This window comes from Etheostoma spectabile, chromosome 10 (assembly GCF_008692095.1).
Source record: "Etheostoma spectabile isolate EspeVRDwgs_2016 chromosome 10, UIUC_Espe_1.0, whole genome shotgun sequence".
Classification (NCBI taxonomy): Eukaryota; Metazoa; Chordata; class Actinopteri; order Perciformes; family Percidae; genus Etheostoma; species Etheostoma spectabile.
In genome coordinates this window covers 24075279-24087578 of record NC_045742.1, presented here as the reverse complement: position 1 = coordinate 24087578, position 12300 = coordinate 24075279, and the positions used below count along the sequence as shown (strand labels likewise).

Sequence of the window (12300 nt, the reverse complement as noted above, 5' to 3'; positions counted from 1 at the left end):
GGGACTTCAGTGATAACCCTATCGACAGTTCTAACCATCTTTCCTCAAAAGACCCAACCAATGCTGCCGAAACTCGGGATGGAACCAGGGACCTTTTAGATCTTCAGTCTAACGCTCTCCCAACTGAGCTAATGCATTTGTGGTGGCCGTTACGAGGAAAAGAACAAATATTGAAACTTAAAGAGATATTTCAAAAACAGTAAGGTTCCACACATCATTTGGGGCTCTTTGCAGGAAAACAAAGAACTTCAACTGCTGCTGCAGAGAGAGACAGTAATTGCCCAGCAGAGCTGCTCAAATGAAATAAACCAGCTGAGGAAACAGAGTCCTTCACACCAGGTACAATCACTGCCCCAACGTTCCTTAGTCAACTCCCTGTTGACATGGCATCCATCCTGTCATCCGTCCAGTAACAACCAAGGTAAGGAGTATGGGTTCCAAAGGGACTTCATGTGGAATTCAGTGATAACCCTAATCGACAGTTCTAACCATCTTTCCTCAAAAGACCCAACCAATGCTGCCGAAACCCGGGATTGAACCAGGGACCTTTAGATCTTCAGTCTAACGCTCTCCCAACTGAGCTATTTCGGCTCAAAATAGCATTTTTGGTGGCCGTTACGAGGAAAAGAACACATATCGAAAAAATAACAGAGATATTTCAAAAACAGCAAGGTTCCCCATCATTTGGGGGCTCTTTGCGGGAAAACAAAGACTTCAACTGCTGCTGCAGAGAGAGACAGTATTGCCCAGCAGAGCTGCTCCAATGAATAAACCAGCTGAGGAAACAGAGGTCTTCCACACCAGGTAGAATAACTGCCCAACGTTCCTTAGTCAACTCCCTGTTGACATGGCATCCATCCTGTCATCCGTCCCAGTAACAACCAACGGTAAGGAGTATGGTTCCAAAGGGACTTCATGTGGATTCAGTGATAACCCTTATCGACAGTTCTAACCATCTTCCTCAAAAGACCCAACCAATGCTGCCGAAACCCGGGATTGAACCAGGGACCTTTAGATCTTCAGTCTAACGCTCTCCCAACTGAGCTATTTCGGCTCAAAATAGCATTTTGTGGTGGCGGTTACGAGGAAAGAACACATATCGAAAAATACAGAGATATTTCAAAAACAGAGGGTCCACACATCATTAGGGGCTGTTTGTGGGAAACAAAGAACTTCAACTGCTGCTGCAGAGAGAGACAGTAATTGCCCAGCAGAGCTGCTCCACAATGAAATAAACCAGCTGGGAAACAGAGATCCTTCCACACCAGGTAGAATCACTGCCCAACATTCCTTCCTTAGTCAACTCGCTGTTGACATGGCATCCATCCTGTCATCCGTCAGTACCCCTCCAGTAAAGTAACAACCAACGGTAAGGAGTATGGGTTCCAAAGGGACTTCATGTGGAATTCAGTGATAACCCTAATCGACAGTTCTAACCATCTTTCCTCAAAAGACCCAACCAATGCTGCCGAAACCCGGGATTGAACCAGGGACCTTTAGATCTTCAGTCTAACGCTCTCCCAACTGAGCTATTTCGGCTGAAAATTGCATTTTGTTGTGGCCGTTACGAGGAAAAGAACAAATATTGAAATTAAAAGAGATATTTCAAAAAACAGTAAGTTCCACATATCATTAGGGGGCTGTTTGTGGGATAACAAAGAACTTCAACTGCTGCTGCAGAGAGAGACAGTAATTGCCCAGCAAGCTGCTCCACATGAAATAAACCAGCTGAGGAAACAGAGATCCTTCCACACCAGGTAGAATCACTGCCCCAACGTTCCTTAGTCAACTCCCTGTTGACATGGCATCCATCCTGTCATCCGTCCAGTAACCCATCCAGTAAAGTAACCCAACGGTAAGGAGTATGGGTTCCAAAGGGACTTCTTGTGGAATTCAGTGATAACCCTAATCGACAGTTCTAACCATCTTTCCTCAAAAGACCAACCAATGCTGCCGAAACCGGGATTGAACCAGGGACCTTAGATCTTCAGTCTAACGCTCTCCCAACTGAGCTATTTCGGCTCAAAATAGCATTTTGTGGTGCCGGTACGAGGAAAAAACAAATATTGAAAACTTAAAAGAGATATTTCAAAACAGTAAGGTTCCACACATCATTTGGGGGCTCTTTGCGGGAAACAAAGAACTTCAACTGCTGCTGCAGAGAGAGACAGTAATTGCCCAGCAGAGCTGCTCCAAATGAAATAAACCAGCTGAGGAAACAGAGGTCCTTCCACACCAGGTAGAATCACTGCCCCAACGTTCCTTAGTCAACTCCCTGTTGACATGGCATCCATCCTGTCATCCGTCCAGTAACCATCCAGTAAGTAACAACCAACGGTAAGGAGTATGGGTTCCAAAGGGACTTCATGTGGAATTCAGTGATAACCCTAGTCGACAGTTCTAACCATCTTTCCTCAAAAGACCCAACCAATAGCCGAAACCCGGGATTGAACCAGGGACCTTTAGATCTTCAGTCTAACGCTCTCCCAACTGAGCTATTTCGGCTCAAAAAGCATTTTGTGTGGCCGTTACGAGGAAAAGAACACATATCGAAAAAATACAAGAGATATTTCAAAAACAGCAAGGTTCCACACATCATTTGGGGCTCTTTGCGGGAAAACAAAGAACTTCAACTGCTGCTGCAGAGAGAGACAGTATTGCCCAGCAGAGCTGCTCCAAATGAAATAAACCAGCTGAGGAAACAGAGGTCCTTCCACACCAGGTAGAATCACTGCCCCACGTTCCTTAGTCAACTCCCTGTTGACATGGCATCCATCCTGTCATCCGTCCAGTAACCCATCCAGTAAAGTAACAACCACGGTAAGGAGTATGGGTTCCAAAGGGACTTCATGTGGAATTCAGTGATAACCCTATCGACAGTTCTAACCATCTTTCCTCAAAAGACCAACCAATGCTGCCGAAACCTGGGATTGAACCAGGGACCTTTAGATCTTCAGTCTAACGCTCTCCCAACTGAGCTATTTCGGCTCAAAATCATTTTGTGTGGCGTTACGAGGAAAAACAAATATCGAAAAACTAACAGAGATATTTCAAAAACAGCAAGGTTCCACACATCATTTGGGGGCTCTTTGTGGGAAAACAAAGAACTTCAACAACTGCTGCTGCAGAGAGAGACAGTAATTGCCAGCAAGCTGCTCCAAATGAAATAACCAGCTGAGGAAACAGAGGTCCTTCCACACCAGGTAGAATCACTGCCCCAACGTTCCTTAGTCAACTCCCTGTGACATGGCATCCATCCTGTCATCCGTCCAGTAACAACCAACGGTAAGGAGTATGGGTTCCAAAGGGACTTCATGTGGAATTCAGTGATAACCTAGTCGACAGTTCTAACCATCTTTCCTCAAAAGACCCAACCAATGCTGCCGAAACCCGGGATTGAACCAGGGACCTTTAGATCTTCAGTCTAACGCTCTCCCAACTGAGCTATTCGGCTCAAAATAGCATTTGTGGTGGCTGGCACACGAGGAAAAACGTATATCGAACAACAACAGAGATATTTCAAAAACAGCAAGGTTCCACACATCATTTGGGGCTCTTTGCAGGAAACAAAGAACTTCAACTGCTGCTGCAGAGAGAGACAGTAATTGCCCAGCAGAGCTGCTCCAAATGAAATAACAGCTGAGGAAACAGAGGTCCTTCCACACCAGGTACAATCACTGCCCCAACGTTCCTTAGTCAACTCCCTGTTGACATGGCATCCATCCCGTCATCCGTCCAGTAACAACAACGGTAAGGAGTATGGGTTCCAAAGGGACTTCATGTGGAATTCAGTGATAACCCTAGTCGACAGTTCTAACCATCTTTCCTCAAAAGACCCAACCAATGCTGCCGAAACCTGGATTGAACCAGGGACCTTTAGATCTTCAGTCTAACGCTCTCCCAACTGAGCTATTTCGGCTCAAAACGGCATTTTGTGGTGGCTGTCACGAGAAAAAACAAATATCGAAAATAACAGAGATATTTCAAAAACAGCAAGGTTCCACACATCATTTGGGGCTCTTTGCGGGAAAACAAAGAACTTCAACTGCTGCTGCAGAGAGAGACAGTAATTGCCCAGCAGAGCTGCTCCAAATGAAATAAACCAGCTGAGGAAACAGAGGTCCTTCCACACCAGGTACAATCACTGCCCCAACGTTCCTTAGTCAACTCCCTGTTGACATGGCATCCATCCTGTCATCCGTCCAGTAACAACCAACGTAAGGATATGGGTTCCAAAGGGACTTCATGTGGAATTCAGTGATAACCCTTATCGACAGTTCTAACCATCTTTCCTCAAAAGATCCACCAATGCTGCCGAAACCCGGGATTGAACCAGGGACCTTTAGATCTTCAGTCTAACGCTCTCCCAACTGAGCTATTTCCGCTCAAAATAACATTTGTGGTGGCGTTACGAGGAAAAGAACACATCGAAAAAAATAACAGAGATATTTCAAAAACAGCAAGGTTCCACACATCATTTGGGGCTCTTTGCGGAAAACAAAGAACTTCAACTGCTGCTGCAGAGAGAGACAGTAATTGCCAGCAGAGCGCTCCAAATGAATAAACCAGCTGAGGAAACAGAGGTCCTTCCACACCAGGTAGAATCACCCCCCACGTTCCTTAGTCAACTCCCTGTTGACATGGCATCCATCCTGTCATCCTCCAGTAACCCATCCGTAGTAACAACCAACGGTAAGGAGTATGGGTTCCAAAGGGACTTCATGTGGAATTCAGTGATAACCCTAATCGACAGTTCTAACCATCTTTCCTCAAAAGACCCAACCAATGCTGCCGAAACCCGGGATTGAACCAGGGACCTTTAGATCTTCAGTCTAACGCTCTCCCAACTGAGCTATTTCGGCTCAAAATGCATTTTGTTGTGGCCGTTACGAGGAAAAGAACAAATATTGAAAATTAAAAGAGATATTTCAAAAACAGTAAGGTTCCACATATCATTAGGGGGCTGTTTGTGGGAAACAAAGAACTTCAACTGCTGCTGCAGAGAGAGACAGTAATTGCCCAGCAGAGCTGCTCCAAATGAAATAAACCAGCTGAGGAAACAGAGATCCTTCCACACCAGGTAGAATCACTGCCCCAACGTTCCTTAGTCAACTCCCTGTTGACATGGCATCCATCCTGTCATCCGTCCAGTAACCCATCCAGTAAAGTAACACCAACGGTAAGGAGTATGGGTTCCAAAGGGACTTCATGTGGAATTCAGTGATAACCCTAGTCGACAGTTCTAACCATCTTTCCTCAAAAGACCCAACCAATGCTGCCGAAACCCGGGATTGAACCAGGGACCTTTAGATCTTCAGTCTAACGCTCTCCCAACTGAGCTATTTCGGCTGAAAATTGCATTTTGTGGTGGCCGTTACGAGAAAAAGAACAAATATTGAAAAATTAAAAGAGATATTTCAAAAACAGTAAGGTTCCACATATCATTAGGGGGCTGTTTGTGGGATAACAAAGAACTTCAACTGCTGCTGCAGAGAGAGACAGTAATTGCCCAGCAGAGCTGCTCCACATGAAATAAACCAGCTGAGGAAACAGAGATCCTTCCACACCAGGTAGAATCACTGCCCAACGTTCCTTAGTCAACTCCCTTTTGACATGGCATCCATCCTGTCATCCGTCCAGTAACCCATCCAGTAAAGTAACAACAACGGTAAGGAGTATGGGTTCCAAAGGGACTTCATGTGGAATTCAGTGATAACCCTAATCGACAGTTCTAACCATCTTTCCTCAAAAGACCCCACCAATGCTGCCGAAACCCGGGATTGAACCAGGGACCTTTAGATCTTCAGTCTAACGCTCTCCCAACTGAGCTATTTCGGCTCAAATAGCATTTTGTGGTGGCCGTTACGAGGAAAAGACACATATCGAAAAAATAACAGAGATATTTCAAAAACAGCAGGTTCCACACATCATTTGGGGGCTCTTTGCGGGAAAACAAAGAACTTCAACTGCTGCTGCAGAGAGAGAAAGTAATTGCCCAGCAGAGCTGCTCCAAATGAAATAAACCAGCTGAGGAAACAGAGGTCCTTCCACACCAGGTAGAATCACTGCCCCAACGTTCCTTAGTCAACTCCCTGTTACAGGCATCCATCCTGTCATCCGTCCATAACCCTCCAGTAAGTAACAACCAACGGTAAGGAGTATGGTTTCCAAAGGGACTTCATGTGGAATTCAGTGATAACCCTAGTCGACAGTTCTAACCATCTTTCCTCAAAAGACCCAACCAATGCTGCCGAAACCCGGGATTGAACCAGGGACCTTTAGATCTTCAGTCTAACGCTCTCCCAACTGAGCTATTTCGGCTCAAAATAGCATTTTGTGGTGGCTGTCACGAGGAAAAAACGTATATCGAAAACTAACAGAGATATTTCAAAAACAGCAAGGTTCCACACATCATTGGGGGCTCTTTGCAGGAAAACAAAGAACTTCAACTGCTGCTGCAGAGAGAGACAGTAATTGCCCAGCAAAGCTGCTCCAAATGAAATAAACCAGCTGAGGAAACAGAGGTCCTTCCACACCAGGTACAATCACTGCCCCAACGTTCCTTAGTCAACTCCCTGTTGACATGGCATCCATCCTGTCATCCGTCCAGTAACAACCAACGGTAAGGAGTATGGGTTCCAAAGGGACTTCATGTGGAATTCAGTGATAACCCTATCGACAGTTCTAACCATCTTTCCTCAAAAGACCCAACCAATGCTGCCGAAACCCGGATTGAACCAGGGACCTTTAGATCTTCAGTCTAACGCTCTCCCAACTGAGCTATTTCGGCTCAAATAACATTTTGTGGTGGCGGTTACGAGAAAAGAACAAATATTGAAAAATTAAAAGAGATATTTCAAAAACAGCAAGGTTCCACACATCATTAGGGGGCTCTTTTGGGATAACAAAGAACTTCAACTGCTGCTGCAGAGAGAGACAGTAATTGCCCAGCAGAGCTGCTCCAAATGAAATAAACCAGCTGAGGAAACAGAGATCCTTCCACACCAGGTACAATCACTGCCCCAACGTTCCTTAGTCAACTCCCTGTTGACATGGCATCCATCCTGTCATCCGTCCAGTAACCCATCCAGTAAGTAACCAACGGTAAGGAGTATGGGTTCCAAAGGGACTTCATGTGGAATTCAGTGATAACCCTATCGACAGTTCTAACCATCTTTCCTCAAAAGACCCACCAATGCTGCCGAAACCCGGGATTGAACCAGGGACCTTTAGATCTTCAGTCTAACGCTCTCCCAACTGAGCTATTTCGGCTCAAAATAGCATTTTGTGGTGGCTGTTACGAGGAAAAGAACACATATCGAAAAAAATAACAGAGATATTTCAAAAACAGCAGGGTTCCACACATCATTTGGGGGCTCTTTGCGGGAAAACAAAGAACTTCAACTGCTGCTGCAGAGAGAGACAGTAATTGCCAGCAGAGCTGCTCCAAATGAATAAACCAGCTGAGGAAACAGAGGTCCTTCCACACCAGGTAGAATCACTGCCCCAACGTTCCTTAGTCAACTCCCTGTTGACATGGCATCCATCCTGTCCGTCAGTAACCCATCCAGTAAAGTAACAACCAACGGTAAGGAGTATGGGTTCCAAAGGGACTTCATGTGGAATTCAGTGATAACCCTAGTCGACAGTTCTAACCATCTTTCCTCAAAAGACCCAACCAATGCTGCCGAAACCCGGGATTGAACCAGGGACCTTTAGATCTTCAGTCTAACGCTCTCCCAACTGAGCTATTTCGGCTCAAATAGCATTTTGTGGTGGCTGTTACGAGGAAAAGAACACATATCGAAAAAATAACAGATATTTCAAAAACAGAAGGTTCCACACATCATTAGGGGGCTGTTTGTGGGATAACAAAGAACTTCAACTGCTGCTGCAGAGAGAGACAGTAATTGCCCAGCAGAGCTGCTCCACATGAAATAAACCAGCTGAGGAAACAGAGATCCTTCCACACCAGGTACAATCACTGCCCCAACGTTCCTTAGTCAACTCCCTGTTGACATGGCATCCATCCTGTCATCCGTCCAGTAACCCATCCAGTAAAGTAACAACCAACGGTAAGGAGTATGGGTTCCAAAGGGACTTCATGTGGAATTCAGTGATAACCCTAGTCGACAGTTCTAACCATCTTTCCTCAAAAGACCCAACCAATGCTGCCGAAACCCGGATTGAACCAGGGACTTTAGATCTTCAGTCTAACGCTCTCCCAACTGAGCTATTTCGGCTCAAAATGCATTTTGTTGTGGCCGTTACGAGGAAAAGAACAAATATTGAAAAATTAAAAGAGATATTTCAAAAACAGTAAGGTTCCACATATCATTTGGGGGCTTTTGTGGGAAAACAAAGAACTTCAACTGCTGCTGCAGAGAGAGAAAGTAATTGCTCCACATGAAATAAACCAGCTGAGGAAACAAGATCCTTCCACACCAGGTAGAATCACTGCCCCAACGTTCCTTAGTCAACTCCCTGTTGACATGGCATCCATCCTGTCATCCGTCCAGTAACAACCAACGGTAAGGAGTATGGGTTCCAAAGGGACTTCTTGTGGAATTCAGTGATAACCCTTATCGACAGTTCTAAGCATCTTTCCTCAAAAGACCCACCAATGCTGCCGAAACCCGGGATTGAACCAGGGACCTTTAGATCTTCAGTCTAACGCTCTCCCAACTGAGCTATTCCGGCTCAAATAGCATTTTGTGGTGGCGGTTACGAGGAAAAGAACACATCGAAAAAATAACAGAGATATTTCAAAAACAGGGTTCCACACATCATTTGGGGGCTCTTTGCGGGAAAACAAAGAACTTCAACTGCTGCTGCAGAGAGAGACAGTAATTGCGCAGCAGAGCTGCTCCAAATGAAATAAACCAGCTGAGGAAACAGAGGTCCTTCCACCCAGGTAGAATCACTGCCCCAACGTTCCTTAGTCAACTCCCTGTTGACATGGCATCCATCCTGTCATCCGTCCAGTAACCCATCCAGTAAAGTAACAACCAACGGTAAGGAGTATGGGTTCCAAAGGGACTTCATGTGGAATTCAGTGATAACCCTAATCGACAGTTCTAACCATCTTTCCTCAAAAGACCCAACAAATGCTGCCGAAACCCGGGATTGAACCAGGGACCTTTAGATCTTCAGTCTAACGCTCTCCCAACTGAGCTATTTCGGCTCAAATTGCATTTTGTTGTGGCCGTTACGAGGAAAAGAACAAATATTGAAAAATTAAAAGATATTTCAAAACAGTAAGGTTCCACATATCAGGGGGCTGTTTTGGGATAACAAAGAACTTCAACTGCTGCTGCAGAGAGAGACAGTAATTGCCCAGCAGAGCTGCTCCAATGAAATAAACCAGCTGAGGAAACAGAGATCCTTCCACACCAGGTAGAATCACTGCCCCAACGTTCCTTAGTCAACTCCCTTTTGACATGGCATCCATCCTGTCATCCGTCCAGTAACCCATCCAGTAAAGTAACAACCAACGGTAAGGAGTATGGGTTCCAAAGGGACTTCTTGTGGAATTCAGTAATAACCCTAATCGACAGTTCTAACCATCTTTCCTCAAAAGACCCAACCAATGCTGCCGAAACTCGGGATTGAACCAGGGACCTTTAGATCTTCAGTCTAACGCTCTCCCAACTGAGCTATTTCGGCTCAAAATAGCATTTTGTGGTGGCCGTTACGAGGAAAAGAACAAATATTGAAAACTTAAAAGAGATATTTCAAAAACAGTAAGGTTCCACATATCATTAGGGGGCTGTTTGTGGGAAAACAAAGAACTTCAACTGCTGCTGCAGAGAGAGACAGTAATTGCCCAGCAGAGCAGCTCCACACGAAATAAACCAGCTGAGGAAACAGAGGTCCTTCCACACCAGGCAGAATCACTGCCCCAACGTTCCTTATTGAACTCCCTGTTTACAGGGCCTCCATCCTGTCATCCGTCCAGTAACCCATCCAGTAAAGTAACAACCAACGGTAAGGAGTATGGGTTCCAAAGGGACTTCATGTGGAATTCAGTGATAACCCTAGTCGACAGTTCTAACCATCTTTCCTCAAAAGACCCAACCAATGCTGCCGAAACCCGGGATTGAACCAGGGACCTTTAGATCTTCAGTCTAACGCTCTCCCAACTGAGCTATTTCGGCTCAAAATAGCATTTTGTGGTGGCCGTTACGAGGAAAAGAACACATATCGAAAAATAACAGAGATATTTCAAAAACAGCAAGGTTCCACACATCATTTGGGGGCTCTTTGCGGGAAAACAAAGAACTTCAACTGCTGCTGCAGAGAGAGACAGTAATTGCCCAGCAGAGCTGCTCCAAATGAAATAAACCAGCTGAGGAAACAGAGGTCCTTCCACACCAGGTAGAATCACTGCCCCAACGTTCCTTAGTCAACTCCCTGTTGACATGGCATCCATCCTGTCATCCGTCCAGTAACCCATCCAGTAAGTACAACCAACGGTAAGGAGTATGGGTTCCAAAGGGACTTCATGTGGAATTCAGTGATAACCCTAGTCGACAGTTCTAACCATCTTTCCTCAAAAGACCCAACCAATGCTGCCGAAACTGGGATTGAACCAGGGACCTTTAGATCTTCAGTCTAACGCTCTCCCAACTGAGCTATTTCGGCTCAAAACGGCATTTTGTGGTGGCTGTCACGAGGAAAAAACGTATATCGAACAACTAACAGAGATATTTCAAAAACAGCAAGGTTCCACACATCATTGGGGGCTCTTTGCAGGAAAACAAAGAACTTCAACTGCTGCTGCAGAGAGAGACAGTAATTGCCCAGCAAAGCTGCTCCAAATGAAATAAACCAGCTGAGGAAACAGAGGTCCTTCCACACCAGGTACAATCACTGCCCCAACGTTCCTTAGTCAACTCCCTGTTGACATGGCATCCATCCTGTCATCCGTCCAGTAACAACCAACGGTAAGGAGTATGGGTTCCAAAGGGACTTCATGTGGAATTCAGTGATAACCCTAGTCGACAGTTCTAACCATCTTTCCTCAAAAGACCCAACCAATGCTGCCGAAACCTGGGATTGAACCAGGGACCTTTAGATCTTCAGTCTAACGCTCTCCCAACTGAGCTATTTCGGCTCAAAACGCATTTTGTGGTGGCTGTCACGAGGAAAAAACGTATATCGAACAACTAACAGAGATATTTCAAAAACAGCAAGGTTCCACACATCATTTGGGGGCTCTTTGCAGGAAAACAAAGAACTTCAACTGCTGCTGCAGAGAGAGACAGTAATTGCCCAGCAAAGCTGCTCCAATGAAATAAACCAGCTGAGGAAACAGAGGTCCTTCCACACCAGGTACAATCACTGCCCCAACGTTCCTTAGTCAACTCCCTGTTGACATGGCATCCATCCCGTCATCCCTCCAGTAACAACCAACGGTAAGGAGTATGGGTTCCAAAGGGACTTCATGTGGAATTCAGTGATAACCCTAGTTGACAGTTCTAACCATCTTTCCTCAAAAGACCCAACCAATCCTGCCGAAACCTGGGATTGAACCAGGGACCTTTAGATCTTCAGTCTAACGCTCTCCCAACTGAGCTATTTCGGCTCAAAACGGCATTTTGTGGTGGCTGTCACGAGGAAAAAACGTATATCGAACAACTAACAGAGATATTTCAAAAACAGCAAGGTTCCACACATCATTTGGGGGCTCTTTGCAGGAAAACAAAGAACTTCAACTGCTGCTGCAGAGAGAGACAGTAATTGCCCAGCAAAGCTGCTCCAAATGAAATAAACCAGCTGAGGAAACAGAGGTCCTTCCACACCAGGTACAATCACTGCCCCAACGTTCCTTAGTCAACTCCCTGTTGACATGGCATCCATCCATCATCCGTCCAGTAACAACCAACGGTAAGGAGTATGGGTTCCAAAGGGACTTCATGTGGAATTCAGTGATAACCCTAGTCGACAGTTCTAACCATCTTTCCTCAAAAGACCCAACCAATGCTGCCGAAACCTGGGATTGAACCAGGGACCTTTAGATCTTCAGTCTAACGCTCTCCCAACTGAGCTATTTCGGCTCAAAACGCATTTTGTGGTGGCTGTCACGAGGAAAAACATATATCGAACAACTAACAGAGATATTTCAAAAACAGCAAGGTTCCACACATCATTTGGGGGCTCTTTGCAGGAAAACAAAGAACTTCAACTGCTGCTGCAGAGAGAGACAGTAATTGCCCAGCAGAGCTGCTCCAATGAAATAAACCAGCTGAGGAAACAGAGGTCCTTCCACACCAGGTACAATCACTGCCCCAACGTTCC

General features: G+C 45.5%; 25 non-coding genes across 25 annotated transcripts; all 25 read right to left on the bottom strand.

The window, feature by feature from the left end:
- Nucleotides 1-518: 518 nt before the first annotated feature.
- Nucleotides 519-591, bottom strand: trnaf-gaa (transfer RNA phenylalanine (anticodon GAA)). Its single transcript has one exon. It is a non-coding gene; the product is annotated as a tRNA-Phe (tRNA).
- A 390-nt stretch (nucleotides 592-981) lies between these two features.
- On the bottom strand, nucleotides 982-1054 carry trnaf-gaa (transfer RNA phenylalanine (anticodon GAA)). Its single transcript has one exon. It is a non-coding gene; the product is annotated as a tRNA-Phe (tRNA).
- A 412-nt stretch (nucleotides 1055-1466) lies between these two features.
- On the bottom strand, nucleotides 1467-1539 carry trnaf-gaa (transfer RNA phenylalanine (anticodon GAA)). The gene has a single exon. It is a non-coding gene; the product is annotated as a tRNA-Phe (tRNA).
- Nucleotides 1540-1951: 412 nt separating this feature from the next.
- On the bottom strand, nucleotides 1952-2022 carry trnaf-gaa (transfer RNA phenylalanine (anticodon GAA)). The gene has a single exon. It is a non-coding gene; the product is annotated as a tRNA-Phe (tRNA).
- Nucleotides 2023-2432: 410 nt separating this feature from the next.
- Nucleotides 2433-2505, bottom strand: trnaf-gaa (transfer RNA phenylalanine (anticodon GAA)). Its single transcript has one exon. It is a non-coding gene; the product is annotated as a tRNA-Phe (tRNA).
- A 410-nt stretch (nucleotides 2506-2915) lies between these two features.
- Nucleotides 2916-2988, bottom strand: trnaf-gaa (transfer RNA phenylalanine (anticodon GAA)). Its single transcript has one exon. It is a non-coding gene; the product is annotated as a tRNA-Phe (tRNA).
- Nucleotides 2989-3381: 393 nt separating this feature from the next.
- On the bottom strand, nucleotides 3382-3453 carry trnaf-gaa (transfer RNA phenylalanine (anticodon GAA)). The gene has a single exon. It is a non-coding gene; the product is annotated as a tRNA-Phe (tRNA).
- Nucleotides 3454-3847: 394 nt separating this feature from the next.
- Nucleotides 3848-3919, bottom strand: trnaf-gaa (transfer RNA phenylalanine (anticodon GAA)). The gene has a single exon. It is a non-coding gene; the product is annotated as a tRNA-Phe (tRNA).
- Nucleotides 3920-4312: 393 nt separating this feature from the next.
- trnaf-gaa (transfer RNA phenylalanine (anticodon GAA)) lies at nucleotides 4313-4385 on the bottom strand. The gene has a single exon. It is a non-coding gene; the product is annotated as a tRNA-Phe (tRNA).
- A 404-nt stretch (nucleotides 4386-4789) lies between these two features.
- trnaf-gaa (transfer RNA phenylalanine (anticodon GAA)) lies at nucleotides 4790-4862 on the bottom strand. The gene has a single exon. It is a non-coding gene; the product is annotated as a tRNA-Phe (tRNA).
- Nucleotides 4863-5276: 414 nt separating this feature from the next.
- Nucleotides 5277-5349, bottom strand: trnaf-gaa (transfer RNA phenylalanine (anticodon GAA)). Its single transcript has one exon. It is a non-coding gene; the product is annotated as a tRNA-Phe (tRNA).
- A 416-nt stretch (nucleotides 5350-5765) lies between these two features.
- Nucleotides 5766-5838, bottom strand: trnaf-gaa (transfer RNA phenylalanine (anticodon GAA)). Its single transcript has one exon. It is a non-coding gene; the product is annotated as a tRNA-Phe (tRNA).
- Nucleotides 5839-6248: 410 nt separating this feature from the next.
- Nucleotides 6249-6321, bottom strand: trnaf-gaa (transfer RNA phenylalanine (anticodon GAA)). Its single transcript has one exon. It is a non-coding gene; the product is annotated as a tRNA-Phe (tRNA).
- A 397-nt stretch (nucleotides 6322-6718) lies between these two features.
- On the bottom strand, nucleotides 6719-6790 carry trnaf-gaa (transfer RNA phenylalanine (anticodon GAA)). Its single transcript has one exon. It is a non-coding gene; the product is annotated as a tRNA-Phe (tRNA).
- Nucleotides 6791-7199: 409 nt separating this feature from the next.
- On the bottom strand, nucleotides 7200-7272 carry trnaf-gaa (transfer RNA phenylalanine (anticodon GAA)). The gene has a single exon. It is a non-coding gene; the product is annotated as a tRNA-Phe (tRNA).
- A 413-nt stretch (nucleotides 7273-7685) lies between these two features.
- Nucleotides 7686-7758, bottom strand: trnaf-gaa (transfer RNA phenylalanine (anticodon GAA)). The gene has a single exon. It is a non-coding gene; the product is annotated as a tRNA-Phe (tRNA).
- A 414-nt stretch (nucleotides 7759-8172) lies between these two features.
- trnaf-gaa (transfer RNA phenylalanine (anticodon GAA)) lies at nucleotides 8173-8243 on the bottom strand. The gene has a single exon. It is a non-coding gene; the product is annotated as a tRNA-Phe (tRNA).
- Nucleotides 8244-8627: 384 nt separating this feature from the next.
- trnaf-gaa (transfer RNA phenylalanine (anticodon GAA)) lies at nucleotides 8628-8700 on the bottom strand. The gene has a single exon. It is a non-coding gene; the product is annotated as a tRNA-Phe (tRNA).
- Nucleotides 8701-9111: 411 nt separating this feature from the next.
- Nucleotides 9112-9184, bottom strand: trnaf-gaa (transfer RNA phenylalanine (anticodon GAA)). The gene has a single exon. It is a non-coding gene; the product is annotated as a tRNA-Phe (tRNA).
- Nucleotides 9185-9593: 409 nt separating this feature from the next.
- Nucleotides 9594-9666, bottom strand: trnaf-gaa (transfer RNA phenylalanine (anticodon GAA)). The gene has a single exon. It is a non-coding gene; the product is annotated as a tRNA-Phe (tRNA).
- Nucleotides 9667-10084: 418 nt separating this feature from the next.
- On the bottom strand, nucleotides 10085-10157 carry trnaf-gaa (transfer RNA phenylalanine (anticodon GAA)). Its single transcript has one exon. It is a non-coding gene; the product is annotated as a tRNA-Phe (tRNA).
- A 415-nt stretch (nucleotides 10158-10572) lies between these two features.
- trnaf-gaa (transfer RNA phenylalanine (anticodon GAA)) lies at nucleotides 10573-10644 on the bottom strand. Its single transcript has one exon. It is a non-coding gene; the product is annotated as a tRNA-Phe (tRNA).
- Nucleotides 10645-11043: 399 nt separating this feature from the next.
- On the bottom strand, nucleotides 11044-11116 carry trnaf-gaa (transfer RNA phenylalanine (anticodon GAA)). The gene has a single exon. It is a non-coding gene; the product is annotated as a tRNA-Phe (tRNA).
- Nucleotides 11117-11514: 398 nt separating this feature from the next.
- On the bottom strand, nucleotides 11515-11587 carry trnaf-gaa (transfer RNA phenylalanine (anticodon GAA)). Its single transcript has one exon. It is a non-coding gene; the product is annotated as a tRNA-Phe (tRNA).
- A 399-nt stretch (nucleotides 11588-11986) lies between these two features.
- Nucleotides 11987-12059, bottom strand: trnaf-gaa (transfer RNA phenylalanine (anticodon GAA)). Its single transcript has one exon. It is a non-coding gene; the product is annotated as a tRNA-Phe (tRNA).
- Nucleotides 12060-12300: the final 241 nt, after the last annotated feature.